Source organism: Lycorma delicatula, chromosome 6, assembly GCF_047948215.1.
Source record: "Lycorma delicatula isolate Av1 chromosome 6, ASM4794821v1, whole genome shotgun sequence".
NCBI lineage: Eukaryota > Metazoa > Arthropoda > Insecta > Hemiptera > Fulgoridae > Lycorma > Lycorma delicatula.
In genome coordinates, this window is record NC_134460.1 from 48,704,321 (window position 1) to 48,730,578 (window position 26,258).

General features: G+C 30.4%; 1 long non-coding RNA gene across 1 annotated transcript in view; it reads left to right on the plus strand.

The window, feature by feature from the left end:
- Nucleotides 1–26,258, plus strand: part of LOC142325946 (uncharacterized) — a 106,298-nt gene that overhangs the window by 45,755 nt on the left and 34,285 nt on the right. The window lies entirely within an intron of this gene.

A 26,258-nucleotide genomic window follows, 5' to 3' on the forward strand; every position in this document is an offset into this window, starting at 1 on the left:
ACCTTATTTCCCATTCCCCCTTCCTCTTTCCGTCTTTACCTTTTCTTTTTTCGCATTTCCATTTCCTTTTTTCGTTTTTACTTTTCCCCGTTTTCCTCTTTTACCTTTTTCCCTTTCTCCCTTTTTACCCCGCGCGTAAATCAGTCCAGTAGATTTTTAGTCTATAGCGGACAAACATATCGCAAAATATGACTGGGATCTTAAAATAGTTAGTACACCGTATGTTGCTTTTACGTCCAACAGATAGCGCTGTTTTAAAAAAAAAACATTTTTTTAACTATTACAGGTGTAATATCTTAGGTATATAAAAACACGCGCGTATTCGAATGCAACGTTCTGTCAAAATTTCAAAGCAATCGGTGAAGAACCTTTGGAGATTTTAGATTTTGAACAAACGAACATTTAAATTGTTATTTATATAGATTATTGTCAATATTTTTTTTTTCATTTAAAAATAAAATTACCAGTTTTGGCATGGTGCTGTTCGGTTTGTAATACTTTCGTGTCATTGGTTATTTATTCTTATGTAGTAGAAAAATAATGATGCACGAAATAAATCATAACATTTTTAAAAATTCAAAAATCAATATTTTAAAAATTTGTTCGGCTTCTCTACTACCCTTAAGGTTGCCCTCAAAATACTATTTTGTGTCGTTTTCACTACAGAAATGCCTAGAAAGACATAAAAGAAAATTCGGTTAAATAATATGCAATAAAGAAAAAGATTTTCCATTTTTGGGGACGGGGAATTTTGAGGAAACGTTTTTTTTTTAAAATGGTAAAATAAGTGCACGCATTTAATATAAATTGGGGTTATGTTTGCAAAATTGATCCCAGAAAACTATCTACCCCGCCACCAGGATATATTGACCCCAAAAGTTTACCGATAAATTTTATTATATACACGAGTCTCAGTACAAAATTTCATCAAAATCGGTTTATCCAGTCAAAATTTATTAAACTTCTAACACGCCAACATATGTACGTACATTACTCCCCCTTTTTTTTGTTTGATGAGGTCCTTGGTCATGAAACATTAAGAAATGAAAAAATCACGTATCCCATTTTTTAACTGATTGCATTACTTTCCTTTTTTCAGTATAGCTCTATTTGAAAGTAAAACTATTTATCACAGGTAGCTTTTTAAATATAATATTTAATATTAAAATTCTGTTACAAATTAATGAAGTTTTTATTACCTTGAATAAATAATATATATTTTTTTAATTTTCAGAAATCAAAAAATTTAAAATAATTATTTAGCGTTCAACACTGTTGCGACAGAATTTGATCCCTGATACAATTACTGCGGTAGAAAAATTTACTTAATATGTAATTTTAATTAACAATAAATTAATTTTATTGAAACTAATATAAAATAACAATTAAACGATACTAATAACTGAATCGGTTCGCATAAAATATCGTATATTTGTAATCCGTCTTTAGAAAATGAAAATCTTTTCAATGACTCAATTGTAAAACATACCATTGTGGTATGAATCCATTGAAAGAGAGATTTGTCGAAGATTTGCTGCACCACAAAGTCTGAATAGAAGCTTTTCATGAATTTTATGAAGTCATGTAGTAGTAATAAAGGAAACGTATATTTTTCAAATATTATCGTTGTATAATTCTTATTCTTGACATCATTATTTTTTCTTGGAATAACAAATGACTTCGGTTACTAAGGTAATTATCCCTAATATTGTTGTGATATTTATTATTATTATTATTAAAATACTTAATAATAGTAATTCAATAAACTTATGATGTTAGTAAAAATATTATTACACAAGTATCAAACAGATGTTTTCCAATTTTTTTTTAATATTGTTATGTATAGTCGCATCAACAAAGTCATTAGTGATTTATCAGTGTGTTACAACTGTATACCGGTATACGTAGTCTTGACGAAACTCAGGCCGACCATTCCTGAGACGTTTTGTTAATTGAAACCCAACCAACAAAGAACATCGGTATCCACGATTTAGTATTCAAATCCAAATAAAAGCAACTACCATTATTAGAATTTTAACCCGAGTACCCACGAGTTCAAAATCAGCTGATTTGTAACTACAAATTTACCACAATACCAATCAGATAGGTTTTCCGATTTTTAAATAATATTTCATAAAATAAAAATAATTATAGTAATTAAAAGAAACTCTTAATTATTCTGTTACATTCATTAAAAGTTTTTCTGTTTGCAGAGATGTTATATTTGTACAAATAGTAACGGTGATAATCCCTGAATTATATAATGATTTACTCCATTTAAACAATTATCCGTCTTTTTAAATATTTAAAAAATTAACTAAATTTAAAAAAAAATGTTATAATTCTTGGTGATAACTAAAACATTTTATTAAAAAATTGTTAATTTGCATTAGGAAAATCATTAAAATAATCATATTTATTTGGTTGCGTTTTTACAAACTATAAAAGATTATCAGATTAAATATTACAATAATTTGTTATTATTATGCAGAGTGATTCATGAAGAATGTAAAAAACTTTCAGGGAATGTTCTAGTGGTGAAAATAAAGAAGAAAGTTCGTATAAAGTTAGGTTCGGAAACGCTTCGTTAGGAAGGTCGGATGGTGAAAGATTTTGCCTTGATTTCTGATCCTTCGATAAAATTGATTCAGTCCGTAATTCTTGGAACCAAAATTAAAGAATAAAATTTAGTGTTTTTATTTGAAATCTAACTTGAAAAATTAAAATAAGTAGGTTCCAAAACTGTATTTTTAGTAGTTTTTGAGAAATATGGAGTAAAAGACAAACAATTGGAGTCGAAAAATACTTTACTTTATGTTTGGCATAAAAGAAGTTTATTAAATGGGAAATAAACTCGTAAAAGTTTTAAATAAAGCTTGTAGAAAATTTGTTTCCAAGTAAATCGGTATGAATATAACTCACAGGAACTAAATAAAAACATAAGTATTTCGAAGTTTATTAAAATAAAATATATCAAAAAATGTTTGTATAACTTTCTTCTTTATTTTCACCAGTAGAAAATGTATTGAAAGTCTTTCATATTCTTCATAATCATCTTTTATATGTGTAAATATTTTAGCAAAAAGTAAAAACTAGTATTATAACTTTCCGAAGTTGCGGAGGAATCTTCCCCCTCATCAAAAAGTTATTTTCAGTTAAAAATGCTTTTTTTTATCTAGTTTCCCCTACCCCTCTGTGCTGGACTCACCGTGAACCATAAGCACAGCCCAGGGGATTGCCCACTCTTAACGGATCGTTTTGAGTGCCTGTCTGTAATCACTAGGGCAAGGTATCCAGGCCGACTATGTCGTTCCTGAACCTCACTCTAGGGGCCGGGACTCGGTCTTGATGCCTTGCCACCAATGTGAGTATCCCACAAAGGGAACCCACACAGGTTCTTGGTCTTTATAACAGCTGCCTGCCTCTAACCGGGTCCCCCGAGGGGTTCCTCAGCCGGGTCTCGTTCTTAACAGCTTGAGGGCCACGGGTTCCTTGTATCTCATCATCGCCGCCCATCTAGGCAAGCCCGAACGAACGACGACTCCACACGAGGCTGTCCATCACCCTCTCGCTAACTCGTCATTCCTACCTTTGTACTGCAGTATATCGGTGTTATATATTCTGACACAGCCCTGAATTTGTCAACTCCAGATAGCATTGTCGGTTCAGTTAGTTGTTCGTAGATGTCTATTTCGATCATCCACCGTCGACACCTGAACACAACATGTTTAGGAGAGTCATAGTCTCCGCAACACTATGCGGAGACTATAACTCCCCTAAATATTCCGACTCCCCTATAGGCAGTCGGAAGTGATAGCCCTCCTCCCCCCAAAAAAATATGTCCTGAAGACCCCGTGCCCCCTTAATAATACTGTGTTAACCACAAATGCACAAAATCTAAACGAATTGTAATTTTAATTCTTCAAACAATCTCGGGACTGAACGGTGTTAGCTTCACATCCTACCACATTTATTTTACAGTCTTAAGGATTATATATAAATATATAAAACCGTATCTAATTACAATACAGATTATCTTGACCATTACTAAATAAACTCTTTCCGATTAGTCCACATAAAGGCTACGACATTTTACTATTCAACTCTCCTAATAAAATATTAGAGAACCCTTTACAATATTAATAATCGAGTAAAACTTTAATTGAAAATATGTAAATAAGTAATTCTGCGGATTTAATACTTTCTGTACGTTCTCGCAAATGCACGATTTAATATTTCAAATGCTCTTTCCTGAAATGTTTGTTTTCTTTTCCTGTCTGTATTTTGATTGCTTTTTTTGCTATTCCTTTTTTGGTCTATAGCTCGCGGGAATACTTTAAATTAATGATTAGGGAGTGCAGAGTTGATTTTATGTGTTTTCTATCGGATAGGATTCTCTACCGTCAGTACTCGCATTTATCAGATGTTCCACTTTAAATCACGTATACCATATAACCAGCTGTAATGCTTGTATTTTCATTAATAAATTATTAACTAGTAGTAACTAAAACCGATTATCTACTTTTCTCAGTTGTTACTGAATGAACTATTATCGTTAGATAATTATTTTCTTTTTTGATTTTTTACGTTAATACATCAGAAAAAAAAACGTATTAATATATACGTAATTATACAATTTATATATATTATGAAAATACGAATATTTCATTAACAGTTAGTATTTACCAACTGATGCTGGATCCGTGATAGCTGTTGAAATTTCAGTAAATCTTTCTAAAACTGTGTTGGTTTTTATTTTTTACAATATTATATTATTATTGTTTTTATTTTTTACAATATTATATATGTGTGTGTTTGTGCGCGCGCGCGCGTTCGTGCGCGCACGTGTATCTATGTATATATTTAAGTGATTTATCCCTAACCAAACCTGCAGTGTAGTAGGTGTTATAATTGGAATAATCTTCCCGCTACCCTGTAACCCTATATAACTGATCGTAAGAAAAATTCTAAACACGCGCCAACTTAATTACTTTTAGCGAATTTCTACAGCTGAGCCGTTTCTCCGCTCCCCAGTTTCTACTTCTGTCCATCTTCTTCATCCTGCCCCATTGACCCTGCAATGCTATAATTCTTCCCTTAATTGCCACTTCCACGTTGTCCTTCTAGCCTCATCTACGGCATCCTCTTTTCTTTTTTCTCAAGTTTACCCATTCCAAAACCGTCTTAGGAAGCCTTGATCCATTCATCCTGAATTGTCACTTGACAATTCAGGATGAATTCCTGAATCATTTTCGCATGGATAAACTACCTCTGGACATTATCCATTATGTTTCTCTCCGCCTCTACACTCCTTATATACTCTTTCCAGTCTAGTTCTTCTCATACTTTTCTACCATACTTTTGCCATTAATTTCGATTTGATACCCTTGTCCATATCACATGTTTCCGTTCCATGCAACATCACCCTCTGAATCATGATGCGATAAATTCTTTTCTTCGTATCTCCTGCGATCCTATTTTCCCACCAAATAGAATTTAAGGCTCAAAACTGAACCTTCCTTTATTTAAGCGGTTTTCAACTTCATTATGGCTGTTCCCTACTTTATTGAACAATACTCCTAACTAATTAACTTCAACATCTCATTTAGTGTCCTATACTATAATTTAGAACAATTTATAACTTCACTGTTTTATACAATTGATTTAATTATTATTCTGTTAACTTTTTACGTTATGATATTACATCATTAGTTTTACTCTTTAGCGCCAATAAAGATAGTTACATAATTTCTAACAAAGTTTGTGTAAATTGACTTTGTGTGTGTTTGTATTAGCTAGTACAAATGAACGTGTCCATACATCTACTGAGTATATTAGGCGTTTTGTGTCACTGAATGCACCCGCTTATATGTACGTATTAGTACAAATGATCTGGTTTTGATAGTTAATTGACAGCATGTCAGACCTCAAAGCTTACGACGTATTAATTCCTTCTATTACGTATATTTCGTGTAGGTTCCGCATGTTGTTTAAACATGTCTTATATACGAACACAATTTACAATATAATATTGAAATGTATATTTCATTCACTGTTAATATTAATTTAACCGGTAACATGATCTTCAATTCTCCATTTAATAGAATTCGTTATGGCTAATTATACAACATACCTGTTGATACGTGTGGTGTGGCTTGCTAATTATTATACGTTGCTGTAAAGATGTAAACTCTTTTACTATAAATGTACCCAAGTACGTATACTCACTTAAAAAAAATATATAGATGTATATGGAAGTGTTATATTTTAAATATAATATATAGGAAGTTACTTTTAAATTGATTACATAATCCAACATAATTTTTTTATTATCTTATCAGCAACAATTTAAATATCTTTTATTGTATAGCATTTGTAATTAATCATTGTATTTGTGTATCTTAAGTTTTACGTTTTTGAAATATTTAAAAAAAATCTAAAATCTACAAATAAAGAAAAAGAAATTAACCCGATATGTTGTTTCCTTTAAATTCTTTATAACAAAACAACTAAAATTTAAAAAAATTAATCTTCCATGGATACTCAACGAATAATACGGAAGAAATATTTAAGATTAGATTTTGATTTCTATAATGAAGTTTTATTGTAAAAATACATTTCATTACAAAACCTTCTGATCTATTTCTAACATGAATGATAATAATGTAAAATCATTTTGGAAGAAAATCGAATTAATTAAAAATAATTTAACAAAAATTTAAAGCTTGCAGGTCCTTAAATTTTAGTTTACAGTGATTTAACAATGATTTAAGTTTTATCAAATTCTCCTACATATTGTTTTTTTTTAAATTCAAATTTAAATCAATAATACAAGATCCGGCAGCTGATTTCTTCAGGTATCTGTTTTTTTTTTTAATAAAACTCGTTTTAAATGAATGATTTCCGGCCTCCGTTACGCGAGTGGTAGCGTCTCGGCCTTTCATCGGCAGGTCCCGGTTAGACATGGCACTTTCACACACGCTGCAAATCATTCATCTTTAACCTCTAAAGGAAGCAGTACCTAACGGTGGCCCCGGAGGATAAACAAAAAAAGTTAATATTTACGCTCATCGTGTTATTCAAAAACATTATATACTAAATTGAAGTTTTTTTTGTACACGATAACGTATGGTTACCTGTAAAAACGTGGCCGCAAGTAGTGGTTGCCATTATTTCAACTAATTACTTTCAGTCTGGATGAGTGTGACCGAGAGAGAAGGAAAACGCGCGCTGCTTCTTGTAAATAAGAACGCAGCGCGACTATCGTGTAAAAAAGAAATTAAACTTCAATTTTTTTTCTTTTTTTGAAAAACACGATGAGCGTCAATAATTAACAATAACATACCTGTTTACACCTGGCAACTTGGAGGTTGCGGCCGACAGAGCCGGCAACCATTTTTTTTTTTTTTTTTTTACATTCTAATTGAATATCCATTTTATCCATTTTCTTTCAAATGACGTGTAATTCACTCAAAAATAATATAGTTGCAATTCATTAAAATAAATTAATTACAATATGTTTAATTAAAGGTAATTGAGGCTAATGTTTGCTAAGCAATCTGGCACTAATGTATTAATCATTCATTTAAACTAATTTTTATTAAAAAACACCTGCATAAATCAGCTGCCGGATCTTATATTTAAGCATTAATAAATAAAAAAATTACGGATTAATTACTTTAAGTTATTCTGTGAAAAAGAAGAAAAAAAATGTTTCTTAATATTTGCAAAAAAATTTACAAAGAAAAATTAACCTACTTCAGAAATTGATCATTCATTATGTATAAACGTTTCACTATTATCAATGAAAAACTGAAAATTTTGCATTAATATTGAAATTATATGATCCACTTTAATGTTCTACATCTAACGGGTGAAAATGTGGGAAAAGTGATTGGAGAACGTATTTGACCCCGACATTTATATATTAGTTTAAATGAAATTTCCTAGTTAAAGAAAAATTGTGGAAATCGTTCGAGAGTCTAGTTTTTGCAATACAGTTTCAATTTTTCGGTGCAGACAAAAAATAGCAAATGTATTATCAAATATATATTTTTTTTTTTTTTATTTAAATATTGAATAAACATAATTGTCTATAGCATTTCGTAAGAATTTTTGATTTAATTAATATTATTATTTTTTGCTTTTATTTATTTCTGGAATAAATAAAAGCAAAAAAGACCCTACAGCAAATGATTTAATAATGTTATTTTGAAATAACAATTTTATTGATTTCTTTAGATTATGACAAAGAAAAATTGGGTACTTTTTTGTTATACGCCCCGCACTTTTTCCTCATTTTTCACGTAAGAATTACTTAATATAGCTTATTTTATAATAACTCACCGTGTTGTTCTAGTGGTGAACGCATCTTCCCAAATCAGCTGATTTGAAAGTCGAGAGTTCCAGCATTCAAGTCCTAGTAAAGTTAGTTATTTTTACACGGATTTGAATACTGGATCGTGGATACCGGTGTTCTTTGGTGGTTGGGTTTCAATTAACCACATATCTCAGGTATGGTCTACCTGAGTCTGTACAAGACTACACTTCATTTACACTCATACATATCATCCTCATTCATTCTCTGAAGTATTATCTGAACGGTAATTACCGGAGACTAAACAGGAAAAAGAAAGAACGTATGTTTTATAATAATTGACAAATAAAATATTAGAGAAATACCGTAGTAACCCTATAACTGAATAAAAATAACCTAATAATACACTAGAGAAAAAATTACACTAACATGCTGTTTTATACCGGTCATTTTAAATATTCTCCATAACAACATATTTTATATTTTAAAAATATAATTATTATTGTTTATAATTATAAATATAATCTAACCAAACAACCTCCAAATACTCACTGATTTGAAAGAATTCTGCCTCTAATATACTTTCTTTCTGAAAATGAGGACTCGGTCTACTACCGTCATTCCTGGAGAACACCTTTTTTAATAAGTGATCAGCGCGCGCGAGCGTGCACACACACACACACACACACACCTCTCAGGTACACTTTGCAGTCTGTTGTCGCTTCACATGACATTAACCTAGGCTCGCTTCACTCGCTAACCTTGACTAATAAGTTAATATCTTTAAAACAGCATGTTAATGTGTTTTCTCAAATGTTTTATTCATCAATTATTATAAAAAGTGCGATGTTAAGTAATCTGTATGTAAAAAAAGGCGAAAAATGTGGTGCTTGTAGAATGAAAAAGTATCAATAACTGAAGAATGTGAATTTCTTAAACAAGTTTTTTTTTTAATGAATTATATTTTATTAATTGTTATTAATTATAATCAACGGGCTATATCTTTGTTACAAAATATAAATCGCAGAATAATTTTTTCTTGTTTTAAATCATTTTAAATGTAAATTATTACTTTTATTTTACTTAACTTTTTTCAAATATTTTTATTAATATTATTCGTAAAATTAACATTAATTATAACTATACATATATTAACTGATGTTGACGGGTTAAAAAGGAGAATATTAAATTTCTTTCCATATTGGTGCAATAGTTGTGAAAATAGAATAATTTGTTAATTTACTGGTACCTTATAAAGCTTTATTACATACCCAGCTATGAAGAATGGTTAAGCTTGGTGCCGCTTATCAGAACAAGTTAGTACCACCCTTTTTACTACATCGGTTATATTCTGCTTTTGTTCCGTACGTTATCAAGTTACTCGCTTGTCATCGAGTTGTCTAACATTTATTATTGTATAATATTTTAACGTACGTAAAATAATATTGCATAAACTTATTTTAATAAAGAACTTTATATAATTAACTTTTTTAATACGTAGCCGTTTTCATATACCGTAACTTCAATATTTAAATTCCACATTAATGCTTGAATGAATTACGTTTAATTATATTTTACATTTATCAAAATAATTTTTTCATCTGCTCAGAACTTGGTTATGAAACGAAAAGGTTTTTTTCTCCAACTTTTCATAACTTTCAAAAGATTTATTGGGATCGAGCCCTTAAAATTATTTAATGTAAAAAAGATCGTTGAGAATTAACAGAAGAATATTTTGTATGTTGAGAAAATATTTTTTTTCATAAGAAAGTTGAAGTTCCGTAATAAAAAGTTATTTTTATCAATTTTGATTATATATTATTCTTTAAAAATAGCTCTCAAATTTATCAATTATTAATAAAGATTTTAACTAATTTATTGTAATCATAATTAACATTATACAATTATTATAAAATTGTATTTTACATTCTGTTACCTATCCTTTATTCCCACTGTGCTATAATTTCCCTAATTAAAATTATTAGTTTTGATTACAAATCAGCCTAGACCATGATGATAAAATTGTGTCTCTTGACCCAGTTTTATTTCTTAACGTTATCTTGTTTAGGTTTTCTTTATTCGTTCGCCTTTATACACCTGCTTCATTCTTAAATTCTATTACCTTGTGCCAAACTCCTCCAACATGTCTTTCTCATTTCTTTATCTCAATCTGCCACTGGTCTTCCGCTTTTCTTCCTTTTTTTTACCCGTACCACTCAAATTTTTATCCACCTTACGTAATTTGTTCTTAAAAAGTGTCCAGCTTATTTCTTTTTTTCTTTTTTGAACATTCTTCACATATCTGTAATTCCTGTTTCTTGCTGAATACATTCTTTACTCTTTCCTTGTAATACCTGTTATCATTTTCCTTATACCCCTAATAGTTACTCGTATTTTGTTAATTACATTATGATTTATAATCCGTATTTCTACTTAGTATATCATTTTAGGCAGTAACATCTTATTCTATGCCTTTTTTTAAGGTTCATCTCCAGATTTGTTTTTGATAAATATTTAAATTATTTAAATTTTCCCGTCCCATTGCTATCCTTAAGTTTATTATAGATATTCATCGAATTCTACTTCTACTTCAACATTTATAATATTCATCAACTTGATTGAACCGATTTTCGTACTTTATTTCTTAATATTTATTTCCTTGCCTTAATCTATAGCTCTACAGCTCATAACTACAAATGTTAACCCATTTACCCAGCATTTAAACAAATCTATCCCCATTCCATTCCGAACAATAGTTTTGAAACTTCTTATAATATTTTGACAAATAACCGAGTGTATGGTGCACCTAATTATCTATCCCTTTTAACTTCAATGAATGCTTCCATCACCTCAAATTTTGTACTTAATTTAGGTTGTAGGTGGTATATTATAAAATATTTACTTATTTATTTTTACTAATTTTAACCGACTTGAAAAAAGGAAGTTATATATTCGACCCGTATTTTTTTTTTATTTTCGCGCATAACTTCTTTCCTGTTAATCCGATTGAAATAAATCTTGTTGCAATCGACACAGCTGCTTTTCGCGATGGTGCCATGATATTGAAACAAATTTTTAGACACAACAAATCGGTCTGATAATTGGTCATGGGGCCATGGAGGGGGGGGTTCAGAGACTCCCTTTATAGATTTGGACTTGACTACTCCCCATATTGCCCGGTTTGTGAGGGTGGATGAGACAGCATACCACTTTTTTTTCAACTGTCCCAGATTCGAAGATCATATGAGTCAAACATTGCATGCAATAGGCAGAAGGGATATGTTTTCACCTGAGGAAGTATAACGGAACATGCTTGAGAGTGCAGGTAATTGGACGGCCGTAACAATAGTGGCCAGAAAGGTAATGCAGGACTTGTACGCCTGAGGACTTGTACTCCCGCAGGAGTTGGAGAAGAAGGTGTCACCGGAAGGGGTTTGTGAGGGAGACTCTCGGCTGAACGCCTAGTCGGTCCCCCTTATGTGTGGGGGTCGCCTGGCCGTGATGAGGTTTGGGGCACTCGATGCGTCCGATGGTGGCCTGTGGTATGTTGTATGTGTTGTTGAGGAATGTATCTGTGATGCGATTGTGTGTGTGTGTGTGTGTGTGTGTGTGTGTGTGAGTGTGTGTGTGTTATGTGTAATACACACACATATATATATATATACATGTTTATGTGTTTGTGTGTGTGTGAGCGCGTGTGTATGTATGGTGTGCGTTTGGTGTGTTGCTGTTGTATACTGAAGTAAGTTTTTGACGAATGTGGATGTTGTTAAGGGCATATATATGACTTGTGATGTGTAGCGACGTATGTAGTTTGTGGTTGCTGTTATGTTGTGTTGCGTGTGTGGTGCGCTTTTGCCTTATGTTATCTTGTTCGTGTGTGTGACTTTCTGCGCGGTATTTGATTGTGTGTGGGCGTATTACCCCCCTTCCTGATGAAATGCACACCAGCTGTACCAGGAAGGGGATAACTAGGGGTGGAGGTTTAGTCTCGGTAGTGTGTAGGAATACATACGCACCTAATATCATCTTGCGGAACCTTTTAGCGAGTCCGACACTGCTTCGGCGCCCGCAAATGGGGTTCCTCCACCTCTTTAAATAAAATAGGTGTTGTTATATGATCTACTGTAGAACAGGTGATGTGAGTTTCTGCACAATATAAGTAGCAGTGTTAATAAAATCATCAAAAATCAAGATATTTCATCATAAACTTTTCAGACCCAATATATATTGTATATAATATCCAGTATCGGTAGGGGCAGTGGGAATTTTATATATGCGCATCACATTACATGATTATGACGTCGGTTGGATTTAAAAAAATAAATAAAAATATTGTAAATATTGTACCATTCGAGATTTTAATTATATACTCTATCCGTATTCTATCAAAAGCTTTCTCAAGAACAATCATACTAAAGGAAAATTATACGCTTTACTTAATTTATTAATTGCTTTACTACCAAACTACCAAAATATCGTTCAAGGTTGAAAAATATCTTCTGAATCTGTTTCTTCAGAAAATTACTATCAAAATTTTTTTAAAAGTATATGCTGTTTGCAGTTGTTTGTATATGTTTCTGCACGTAATAGGAAGAAAACAGAGTGGTGTGTATTTATTAAGATCCACATTTCTAACCTTCTCGAATTTAATTATTCTTTAATCTGATAAATTTCTTCTATACTTAGGTATTATATGTGTATTAAACTACTTTTTCTTATTAAAACAGTACCCAAATATCAAAATGTAATATAAAATAACAAACATTTCAAAGTTTAGTTATCATGAAACTTTTATTTCATTTTGATAACAAAAAAAAAGCAGACAACACAGTTGTAGGACTTTCCCGTTACGCCGCTTTTTTCTGATGCACGACTTACAGATACAACTTAATTTAAAATATTTATCATTTTATTTAAAAGCAATATTTTTTGTTTATTTAATTCAATAATTCTAATTAAAGCTCGCGCACACACCGTATTTAATTCGCGCGAGTGTGGCGGTACTAGCAGCGACATTAAATACTTCTTTACTCCAAACGTTATTCATTTACCTAATTCTACCTTTGACGTTACAACACAGCAGACTATAGCATCTGTACGTCAGTGCTACACTAGCGCTCCGTTTGGTGAAAGGGGGTACTATTGATGTCACAGTTATTGGTGCCCACTTAGCCACTAATTTATTTAGAGAATTTTTTGGGGTGGGGGTGCTATTTTTGCAATTTTTTTTTTATACAGATATTATTTTTTAATTGTTAACAGAGAAAAATAACACCTTAATTAGGCTAAATCTCGAGATACTGAGGGTGACATTGCTCTACAGTCTCCCCTTTGACCTTTTAAGTTAAAAAGTTAATGACATCAATGCCCAAAAATAAGCTGACCAAGTTTGGATAAAATCGGTCGAGTAGTTCTGGAAAAATAAGATGATTTAGAGAGCGAAACCGAACATACACAATTACATACAAATATCCGGAAAATTTCCATCCTTGTCTTAGTTTTTTTTGGTTTCTTTAGTTGTCAAAACGTCAAGATCCGTTGAAAACCACATATGTCCAAACTGGACCGATTATAATAATTTTCCTTCTACACGTATAGCGCTAGACCAGAAAGCAAAAGGTAATTCTACACAAAATATATCAAACATGACGCAGATTTATCTCTTGGGTTGTTGCTGATTTTTTTATGTATCAACATTTAAAAAATTATACTTTTAAATAAATAACAGTGAGACCATAGTTATTCTTTTATGCAAATGCATAAATTCATACTTGCACACGTAAGATAAACTTAAAGTATAAATTAGATTATTAAATTAATATTTTTTAGGAGAAACAAAACTTTTATATAGTAACAATAGATTTAAGGCTGTTTTTATTATTAAAAAAATAATAATAATAATTTAACTATTCTAATTATTTTTTATATTTCTTGTTTTATTATTTATATTTAAATAAATAAATCGTACATTTTAACTTTATTTGTTGTTTTAACACAGCATTACTAAAATTATTCCATTTTATATTTTAATTATTTTTTTCAGCATTAATCTAAATTATTTCTTTTGAATGAGTTTAAAAAATAACATTAAAATTAATTTTAAACAGAAAAATGACTGAAGAAAAATTATTATTCAATTGACAATGAAACTAACGATATTTTTAAAAATAATTCCCTGCTACATTTAGGCACTTATTTGATTTTTCCGTGATTTTTCTTATTCCAGTAGAAAAGAACTGTTCACGTTGGTATCTGAGTAATTTTTGACCTACACATTGTTGCGAAAGTTGATGTCACGTATAAATACTGTGAGATGATCAAACAAAACAAAAAATTTTATGCTGCGAGATCGGTACTGTAATGATGATACGATAATACCTTTTGATGAAAATTTTGGATAGATTCCTGTGTCTTCGGAGCGGTACGGGACCGGGAGTTTCATCCAGAATTACTTACACCTTTTGACAGAAAATAAGGAAGTTTACTCCTTATTGCGGGTTTCACATTATTTTTCTATTGTGTCACAGTAGTAAACATTGCTATTTGTATGTTGTTATTTCAAATAACCACAATAAATTGGGCATTTGTAGCCCCAAAACACCGTTAGAATCACTTTATCGATTAAAGTGTATGTTTTGTCTTATCTTCCTCTACAACCGTTGTTTAAGTTTTTTACAAATGTGAAATCGTATATCTGTGATTTTTAGTTGACTGTCTTGAAACCTACACTTTGAACAAATTTAGTGGTAATTCAACTTTTCGTAGAAAATGGAATGGACCATCGCGATACTTGCACTACGAATTTCAGTAATTTTTAAAGATGCGTCGATCTTTGCGAATAAGATGAATTGACGTGATTTTGCAGATATTCATTAGAAACTTCCAAAAGTCTTTCGTTACAATGAAAATTGGTGACAATGGTCCTACCCGATTTAAACTGTTCATATTATAAAACTTTACCTGATTAATCCTGTGAAAAAAACTTTTACCATACTATTTTAATACCTGAGAGTAAAGTTTACCCGTTTTATAGCTTCAGAAAATAAAAAAATTATCCAAACTTCAATACACGTTTGTACACTTTTAATTTTTTTTTCTTTTTTGAAGTTTTACGGAATCAATTGCTATGGTCATAGACCGATGAAATTTGTAGCGTTGAAAAATTTCATGCCTGCCCGGGATGGCATTTTTCATACGCTACATTTTTCATACGTTTCAAGCAAAGCCGACATTTTGACATAAACAAAAGAGATTTTAATAATGAATCTTTTTTTTCAAATACAGAGTTACCCATATAAAACGCAACCCATCAATCGCTCATCCATGAAATTTCAAAAGTCAAGCTTACTCCCCTACTCGTTACTGAAATGGACTCGTCCAACATCTGAACATCGCGGCGACGCAGTAGAACACTACCGATAGTAACAACAATGCAATCATAACGTTCAGTGTATTGCTAGAGACATGATGGTGTTTTCGCTAGATTAACGTTTTTTCATTGTAGAGTCGTATTTCAGTACGAAATCAGTGGTTGCAGTGCAAGATTTGTTTCGCCATAAGTACCCAGTATTTTTCATACGTTTCAAGCAAAGCCGACATTTTGACATAAACAAAAGAGATTTTAATAATGAATCTTTTTTTTCAAATACAGAGTTACCCATATAAAACGCAACCCATCAATCGCTCATCCATGAAATTTCAAAAGTCAAGCTTACTCCCCTACTCGTTACTGAAATGGACTCGTCCAACATCTGAACATCGCGGCGACGCAGTAGAACACTACCGATAGTAACAACAATGCAATCATAACGTTCAGTGTATTGCTAGAGACATGATGGTGTTTTCGCTAGATTAACGTTTTTTCATTGTTGAGTCGTATTTCAGTACGAAATCAGTGGTTGCAGTGCAAAATTTGTTTCGCCATAAGTACCCAGTATTTTTCATACGTTTCAAGCAAAGCCGACATTTTGACATAAACAAAAGAGATTTTAATAATGAATCTTTTTTTTTCAAATACAGAGTTACCCATATAAAACGCAACCCAACAATCGCTCATCCATGAAATTTCAAAAGTCAAGCTTACTCCCCTACTCGTTACTGAAATGGACTCGTCCAACATCTGAACATCGCGGCGACGCAGTAGAACACTACCGATAGTAACAACAATGCAATCATAACGTTCAGTGTATTGCTAGAGGCATGATGGTGTTTTCGCTAGATTAACGTTTTTTCATTGTTGAGTCGTATTTCAGTACGAAATCAGTGGTTGCAGTGCAAAATTTGTTTCGCCATAAGTACCCAGTATTTTTCATACGTTTCAAGCAAAGCCGACATTTTGACATAAACAAAAGAGATTTTAATAATGAATCTTTTTTTTTCAAATACAGAGTTACCCATATAAAACGCAACCCAACAATCGCTCATCCATGAAATTTCAAAAGTCAAGCTTACTCCCCTACTCGTTACTGAAATGGACTCGTCCAACATCTGAACATCGCGGCGACGCAGTAGAACACTACCGATAGTAACAACAATGCAATCATAACGTTCAGTGTATTGCTAGAGACAAGATGGTGTTTTCGCTAGATGAACGTGTTTTCATTGTTGAGTCGTACTTCAGTGGTTGCAGTGCAAGATTTGTTTCGCCATAAGTACCCAGATAAACCAGCTCCTAACAAAACATCAGTATTAAGGTAGCTGATATTTTCTATATAAAGCATGTCAAATTAAACGGCAGATATTTCAAGTTATTCTATTAAATAGTTTACCTGCTATTTCCATTTGTATCTAATCATTGAATTAGCCTTGTAAATGCGTTAAACATGCTACGAACCAGTTTACAATATAATTAATAAAAACTATTATACGTACATTTCCCAGATTACCTTTTATGCTAAATAATCTCTTGGTCCCTTCACTTCGTAAAATAAAGCTAATGAATCTTCCACATTGTATCGATTCGAAAGTATATTCCAAATCTATTGTAGTTGTGAACATGATGGTTTTATTACACATTCGTATCAAATACCATAAAGGTCCTTCATTAGTTATAACTGCCTCAACGAGCATAACGAACAGAGGCCCTAAGCAAAAGTACAATTTATAAAATATACTAGCATTTCTGAATTTGCATATACTGTATTGTATTGTTACATTTTTTTTCATTTAGCCTATCTGTTTTGGATCGGTAAAAGTACATTAATTTAAACTGTTATCACTAATTAATAATTAGTGATAACAAATAGAAAAGACATCGATAATAATACTCGTCAATAATATTCAGTAATACTCAGATCAAACATATTCGTCAAATTATCGTTTTGACATCTATAAAAGGATAAGAATATATGTGAGTCTATCTTTCGTGCTGTAAATAAATATTGACTTCAGGACAAAATTTATCTAACTATTAAGCATACATTTAAAAATCATTTTACGTAAAAATATGTGAAAAAATTTGTATAAACATAAATATACCATAAGCATATCAAACAAGTTTTGTAATCTGAATAATTTCTTTAGAAAGTTAAATATGAAACCAGAATAAAATAGTATGTAAGCTGTACGTGAAGACTTAAAGGAGACACTGTTGTTTAAGATTTGTAAGTCTTCTGAAGTAGTAAAATAAATGGATAAAAATAATTAATTAATTTTTATAATTAGAAATATTATGAAAAAATTAAGTTAAAGATATAATTTAAAAAATGAAAAAACAGATTATATCAATAGACAATACAATAATTTTCTTTAAAATATTAAATATTAAAGAAAAAAAAAATTAAATCAGTTATAAAACGGAGTGATATTTTGGAATAAATTTTTATAATTCTATAAAAGATATTAATAAATTTTTTAATTAATGTAAATTTCCATATAAAATTATTTTTTATTATAAAAATCTATAAAGATTACCAGGTTAATTTGGAGATATTTTAAAATGCTAAAACTTATGTAAACAAAATTTGACTATCTATGGCTTGGTAAAATGCAAACTAATTTTAAAACATTATTTAAATTATTTTTACAGTTAAAAAAAATACAAAAAAAAAGTTATAAAAATATAAATAATAACCTGATTGCTATTTCCTAAGTATTGAAACCTTTAAGAATGCACATATTTCCCTTAAAAATTACAAACATTAAACATTATTTTCCTTAAATCTAAATTTACGTATAAATATGATTTTTAAAATTAAATTAACATATATGTTGCTTAATCCGGTTATGTCCGTTCTGTTGTTGACAGCGTTTGTATTTTTCTTGATGTGTATCATTTCCAGTGGTCCTTTTATGTGTATTTTATTCTTTGTCTAATATTTTGGTGCTGCTGAAATCAAACGAGTGTTTATGTTGTACTGTATGTTTTGCGAGCGCTGTCACTTATTTTTTTCTACATTTATGGGCTTCTATTCTTTTTTTAAGGTACTGAGATGTTTATCCAATTTACAACGCGTTACAATATTTACACGGAATACTGTATACTACGTTGGCTTATTGATTTTTTTCTATCGTCGATTTTAATTTAGAAAACATACTACTCAGATTGTTGTAATTTTGATGGAAATTGTCAAAAGATATTCAAAAACTGCTATAAAAGTACTTCGCAATAGCCCATCAAATTTACATATGTTAATTTAATTTTAAAAATCGTATTTATATTGTAAATTTAGTTTTAAGGAAAATAATGCTTAATGCTTGCAATTTTTGAGGAAAATATGTCTTTTGTAAAGGGTTCAATACACAGGAAATAGTAATCAGGTTATATAAAGAAATAATTATTTAAAGATAAGTTGAGTCAGGTATAAGTAGGAGGATGTGTTACAACAATTTTGGGGATAAAATATGGTTATCTAAGATGTGTAGACCAGTTAATTTCTTAGCATGCAAGATAATTTTGTATGATGTGTGTATAAATGTATATTGTCACCTGAGGAAGCTTAGAGAATTCTAAGTGAAACGTAGTGTATTTAATTTATAAGTTTGTATAGTTGATTGTTTAACATATATTTATATATATATATATATTATTTTTAAACTACCATAAACTAAAAGAGAATTTTATGTTAAATTAAAAGTGCAGCTTGTGTTTGTACACTCATCTTGTAATTGTTTCATTTATTTCGTACGTAATTCCTGCACTAAATATTTAAATAGTTAAAACTCTTGTTGCTTACAGTATAAAAAAATTATTGGTGAACAAAAATTACCTAACACATTTGTTAAAAAACTTATCGTAATTTTATTTCCTATCTAATGTATAAATCATATTTGAGACGATAAAGCTCGTGGTAATAGCAACTACTAGGCTGACATAAAAACTCTTGTAACCTAAAAAAGAATAATAACACCCCAGCAGGCATCTCTTTATAAAAAAGAAAGTAAAAAAAAAAGAACCAGTAGCGATGTATCGGAACGAGTTAAAACGGAAGGAGGACAACGCCTTTATGGCACGGGTTTAAATCAGAAGAACTGACCGTAAACAGAGGTTGTGGGGGCCTGCAACCCACAGATAACAGCTTAGAGCTTTCCTGGCTGGAGTAGATAAGGACCTGTCGTCTACCGCGCATGTAGTGAGTGAGGTCTAGACTAGGGACTCTCATAGCTATACAAATATCACAGCTTCTCTTGCTATTACTGCTGATGTTACTATTATTGCAGTGATCCAGTTTCTAACCACCGGTTTTTGTTATTCCCGTAAAATATTCTCTAGTAATATAAGCAGTGGCTTATATTCATGCGTAGCTCACTAGCTACGCATGACCTCTCATACCCCTATAGGTTTTTAAAAATTACTATCAGGTTCAAAACATCAGCTGTTCTGGTTTTATTGGTATTTTAAATAGATAAGAGGCAAATCATTTTTTTTTTTTTTAATAGACATTGTTTATCGTCTATGTGATTTATTATTCTGAATGAATTGATTCAGTACAGTGAAAGAAAAATTTAGTAAAAATTAAGCATCAGCACTATTTAGATATTAGAGTATCATTTTTATAATACTTCTTATTCTATAAGAACGTTTATTGCTAATTTTGTTACTGTAATTTGCGCACATATGCACACACACTTGTGACTGTGTTTATGTGCGTGTGAGAGAGATATGTAACATATAAAAGGAGACAGAAAGTAATTTGCCAGCTTTACAACTTTTTTCTCACAATTATAATAATGTATTTTGATTTTTATTTTTAAAAAAAACTGGTAGCAAATTTAAAACATGTAGTTGTTTTTTTTTTTATAATGTAAAAATCTTGGTATGATTAAATTCTTACAATTATACACTTTATTTACATATAATGACATAAACTCTTATAATGACAACTTGTTTTTTTTGTTTTATTGACAACAGTACGGTCTTCGTTTCCTCATCTATCTGTGTATGATTAATTCTGGCCGATTAGCTCGACTAGAATTTATAAATGTAGCTATTAAATATTTGTACTGCTTAAAGAAAAATTAAACCTCGTTTATATTATATACAAAATATGTTGTTTAACAGTTATGTAGCATACTACATTTTTTAAAGGGACTTTGAGTTTTTTTTGTACAGAAGAATTTTGGTTGTAGAGTAGTTATCGTTAAATATAAAAAGATGTTATATACCAAGTATAAAAATAAGCATAACGAACTACATAAAAAACTATAGAAACATCCCCCGGATATTATCCTGTCGGTCAGGATAATAGTAGCATTATTTGAAGTAATACGGTTAATATTTGATGTTGGTCACATTAACAGTTCAGTTTACTTTTATTCAGCATTCCGCATATTATTAGGGCAAATATAGTTAAAATAACTAAATTATTACATGAAAGGCGTGTGAGTTGTGGAATCCAACTTGTATCCAGTGACCGATGCCGACCTCCGTAGCGCGCGTGCTAGCGTCTCGGCCTTTCATCCGGAAGTCCCGGGTTCGAATCCCGGTCAGACATGGCATTTTTACATACGCTACAAATCATTCATATCATCCTCTGAGGCAATTCCTACCGGTGAACCCGGAGTTAAAAAAAAAAAAACTTGTATCTAGTAGAAAGATAATTATTAAAAAATCAACGTTTAGTATCTAATTGCGGTAGAAATTGAATTTTAAAGAAGTGAAGTAGAAAAAATAACTGGGGTTTCGATTTTCACAGGACTTTAAAAATCCCTAAAAAAAGTAACAGAGTAAATAAGAATAAATACTCGAGGTATTTCACACTTGTGATTATTTTTGAAATATCTAGGCCATTACCAATTTCACATTTTACCTGTTTCAGTAGATCTGCTAAAAACTAACTCATTTTCGGGTCACAGTGAAATCTGCCGTCTTTGAGTCTCTGGGTAACGGCGCCTTCGGTGTTTCTACATTTATGAGATGGAGGAGCAGCCTATCTGAGGACTTGGTCTCCTTCCTGGCCCAAAATTCCATGGTCTTCAGGAAGCGGTCACCAGTTATATTATCATTGCTAATAAACATTGCTACGTGCTATATAATGTACACGTGGTTTTACGATTTCAACATTTCATATTTTATATATATATATATATATATATATTTATTTTTTCTAGAAAAAAGTAATTCATATCGAAAAACTTTATTTTTTGAAACTGTTAACTACACAATATTTTTTTCGAAATGACTTGTTAGAATACATTTTTTCGAATCCATCAAGTTTTTTTTAATGAAACTAGTTCTTTCTTCTTGACGTACCTTTTTCCTAGTCAATATGGATTCTTTAAAAAACCATACATAGTAAAAAATATAAAAACAATTAATTACTATTAAAATTATATATTTATTCTGCGTAATACATATTATATAATCTATTATATGTTATATAATCTACGTATTTTTAGCTTTTTAGAACAGAAAGGGAAAAAGTGTAATTTTTTTTGGGTAAATCAAGCTTTGATGTCAGCAATATGATAGCCGGCGGAGATAAAAATTTGAAAAGTGAGAGTGTTGATTATTTGAATTTTTTTCATCGATACGGTCAATTTCCATCTCTATTAAAAAATTCTGAACTTCGACGTTTTTTGCAAAAAACACATTGCGAGATGGTATTGGCAATTTTTGTAAGTTTAGTATATAGTTGGAATGCTCATAACAGCACGAATTTAACCTGTATAATTTTAAAATAAAAATAAAATTAGTGATGAACAGATGTTTCAAACAAAAATGTGGAATAAAAAAACATTTTTGACCAATCGCAGCTTCTGGATCATGTATATTCTCAATTATAAGTTTAGTCAGTACTAAGTAATAGTTTACATTAAGATTTACTAAAGCATTAAACAAAACTTAATATATGAGAATACTTTTCATTTAATCCCAGTTTTTCTAGTCTTTTGAAGTTTAAGAGGAAGGGTTTTTTATGGCTAGATGACCTTTCTGACACCAATTAACTAGAGAAATGAAGTAAGGAAATATGTAACAAACAAATTCCAACAATATTAAACAACACATAATATCTTCTTATCAAAATTAGGGAAAAGGATACCAAAGGGGTAATCGATTTGACCACAATTGTAGGTGAATGGATTTAAGTTTCTTAATAATCATTAATTAAGTTCTACTTCTCATCATTTGCGCAATTAGTTCTATCGCAGACATACTTTACTGAGCAGTTCAACTTTCAGTTGGTACTTTTACGTGTCATGTAATAATCGGGAATGATCACCTACTGCTGACGGTACATACGTACAGATGCAAAGTAAAAATTTTAAAAATCCAGAACTGAATTTCAACGAGACTAGTAGTATGTTTTATTATTAATATTTAAGGAAAAAATTTTGAGAAAATGTATTGGGTTTCCTATTTCTGGAAAGATACCACTAAAAGTTCGGTTTTATACTTTATACTTCGATATGATTACGGTAGTATTGAGAGTACACGAAAATATTTCAATAGTATGGAATGAGTATTGCCAATTTTGACGAATTGTCACTTTTTAGATTAATTTTTTTTTTTATACTGGAGAGAAATAGAGGTTATGGCACTATAAGAAAACATTTATTTTTACGAATAAGATAACACCATTTTATATTCTTCAGTCTTTTAATTGTGTTGATTTTTTTATAGTTAATAGGTAAACAGAAAGTTTACTTTTGGTCTATTAAAAGTTTAATTTAAAACTGGAAAATATACGAGTATAATTGATTACATCTTTACGTTATCTTTACACGAGATGAGAATTCATGAGGTTCGGTGAACAAGTATTTTGTTAAATTTTTAGGAGCTCATAAAAAACACAATAGTCTTGGCCACCACTAAATATAGTACAGAAATTATCAGATTGACATTAGGGCCGTAATTGAATCTTCATGACTCAGGCTGTAGCGGGTGACGGCTGTCACCGAAGTGCTTACATACATTTAAAATTCATAATTTTTCATCTAATGATTGAACTTTCCAATAATTGTATACTTTAAAAATTTCGTATTTTTCTGAGATAAGCCTTAAGTAAAAGTTTATATTGATTAAGGTACTAATATTATCCATGTTCTTTTATCTTCCTTCACTTTTTCAGCAATTTTCAGAACTTTTTCAGAAAGAACGAAGAAAAACGCAATTTGCGTTTGCTTAGTTCTTTCTGTACTTTATCCATCTCTTTATTGGGCTAGATTTTAATCTTTCTCTTTAGATTTTAGACTACCATTTTTTGATGGTTTTTTTAAATCGATTTTATGAACTCATTAAAAACAGCACAACTAATTCATAACTAACTTCAATCCGGGTTCTAGAGCTTTATAAAGCAAGAAAAATAAAATTATTTTTTATTTTACCAAAACGTTAGACAACCTCTAATGTAATAAAAGAAATGATAACAATTTTATATTGAGTAATAAGCGATATAATACTGTATATGAAGTGCGAGTAATAACAGAAAATAAAATGTAACTTTGTACCACGTAATTCTGCTTTGTATTATTATTCCCTAGGCAGTGATTTTAACCGATGTCCTTCCTTTTTGCACAGTTATCTTCTTTTGTCTTTTTGCATATGCGAGATCTACTGGCTGAACTTTTAATATAGATCGACCGAAACACGTTAGATGCTATCGTTACCACTAATGCTTCAAAACTTTACAGTTGTAAACAAATATTACTTTAATAATCGTTTCTTTTAATGTGTAATTCTGTAATATGTTCAAAGTTTATCTGTTGTAATAATCTAACAAATCTCTGTTTAAATTATAATGCACGCATATTTCTAAATTATTATTTTATTATTATTAAATTTTGTACTTAAATAGTAACTTATATTTAGCTGTAGTTTTAATTATATTATAAATAATTTCGGATTTAAACTTGTATATGGTCGTTTAATATAGTGCATACTATTTTTGCGTAATCTTTTTTAATCCAATTTTTATTATTTGTTACTTTTTAATAATTAATTCTGAGTAACAATTTCGTATTATTATATATAATAAAACGATTCAGAATGTATTAAACTAAAAGAAATAATTATTAATAATTTTATTAATAACAAAACATGGGTACTATTTCAATACCCAAGTATTGAAATAGTACCTTTAGTATTGAAATGAAGGCCTTTGATATCATCTTTAATAACTTACTAACTAAAAGAAATCTGTGTATCTGATGTGTTGCCTCACCACTCTTCATTAATTATCTAAATTATTGAACCCAGTTATTATTCAAAGACTGATACCGGAGAGATGCCTTGTTTTCGGTTCCCGCAGAACCCTAAGCTGCTCCCAATCCTGTTTTATGTACAGAGTGAGAAAACATCGCGTTTCCAGACCTTTCTTTATATGAACTTTTTTCATTATTTTTACTAGTAGAACATGTCCTGAAAGTTCCTCCGTTTCTTCGTGGAACACCTGTGTATGTGCGCGCGCGCGTGTGTATATATGTAATATATATATATGTATTAATTAATGATTTAAGTAAACTGGATTTAGAAAACTAAGAAATAATTTCCTTTGCTGATGACAGTCCTAGATTTCTCTGCTGTGTCTTGGAACCATGTATCATGTTCTGCGAAGAGTGGCATTTCTCTGGTGAAAATTTGATTGGATTACACTCTAATCTTAAGCTTAGTAACCTTTTTCACCGTTTCACAAAAAATAGAATAATTTAGGATTTTAACCCGAGATCTCCAAATGAAAGGCGGAGACGCTACCACCTCTCCAATTGCCTTATTTTATGTGTTTTATTTATATGATTCTGAATTTTTATTCTGAATATTCACTCAAGCGAATTTGTGAAATAAATTGTTTACTATTAATTTTTTTTTTTTTTTATGAAATTCATTAATTAATGAAAATTTAGTTGAACTAATTGGATTTTTACAATTTTGTAAAGCTTTCTAGAAAAGTGAATATCTATATATAAAAGAACATGTTTTGACTGACTGATAATCAACTCCCAGTAAAAATAACTGAAAGTGAATTGATGAAACTTTGTGTTACACGTTCTTCTTACGGTTTAACTGCATACTATGAAAGGATTTTTTTGAAATTCTGAGTTTAATGGGTTAAAATGGAGTAACAATGAGATCTACTAATTTTTTGAATTTCTCTTTAATAAACTTGATTTTTGGTGTGTTTAATCTTCATGTAAATATCCAAAAAATTGTATTATTTTTTTTTAAATTCGACCTTGAAGTGAAGTAAGGTAAAAGGTTCAAAAGTGATTGCAAATTTTCCCCATTTTCGATGATACTAAACGAGATATTCACTCGATTTGGACTTGAAAATATTCTTCAGATAAATATCTAAAAACCAATTTCGGGATTTTTGAATTTTACTATCTTAAGGTAAAACAAAAAAAAAAAAAATTTTTTTTTTTACATTATTGCCTATTGAATCAATCTTATGAGATTTGTTAACTCTGTAATGGTAATTTATGTTTGTAATTCTGATTATGTATTTCGCGACGGAAATCTAAAAACCAAGGAATGGGTCCTGTGCTGGCCAAACTGTTGGTC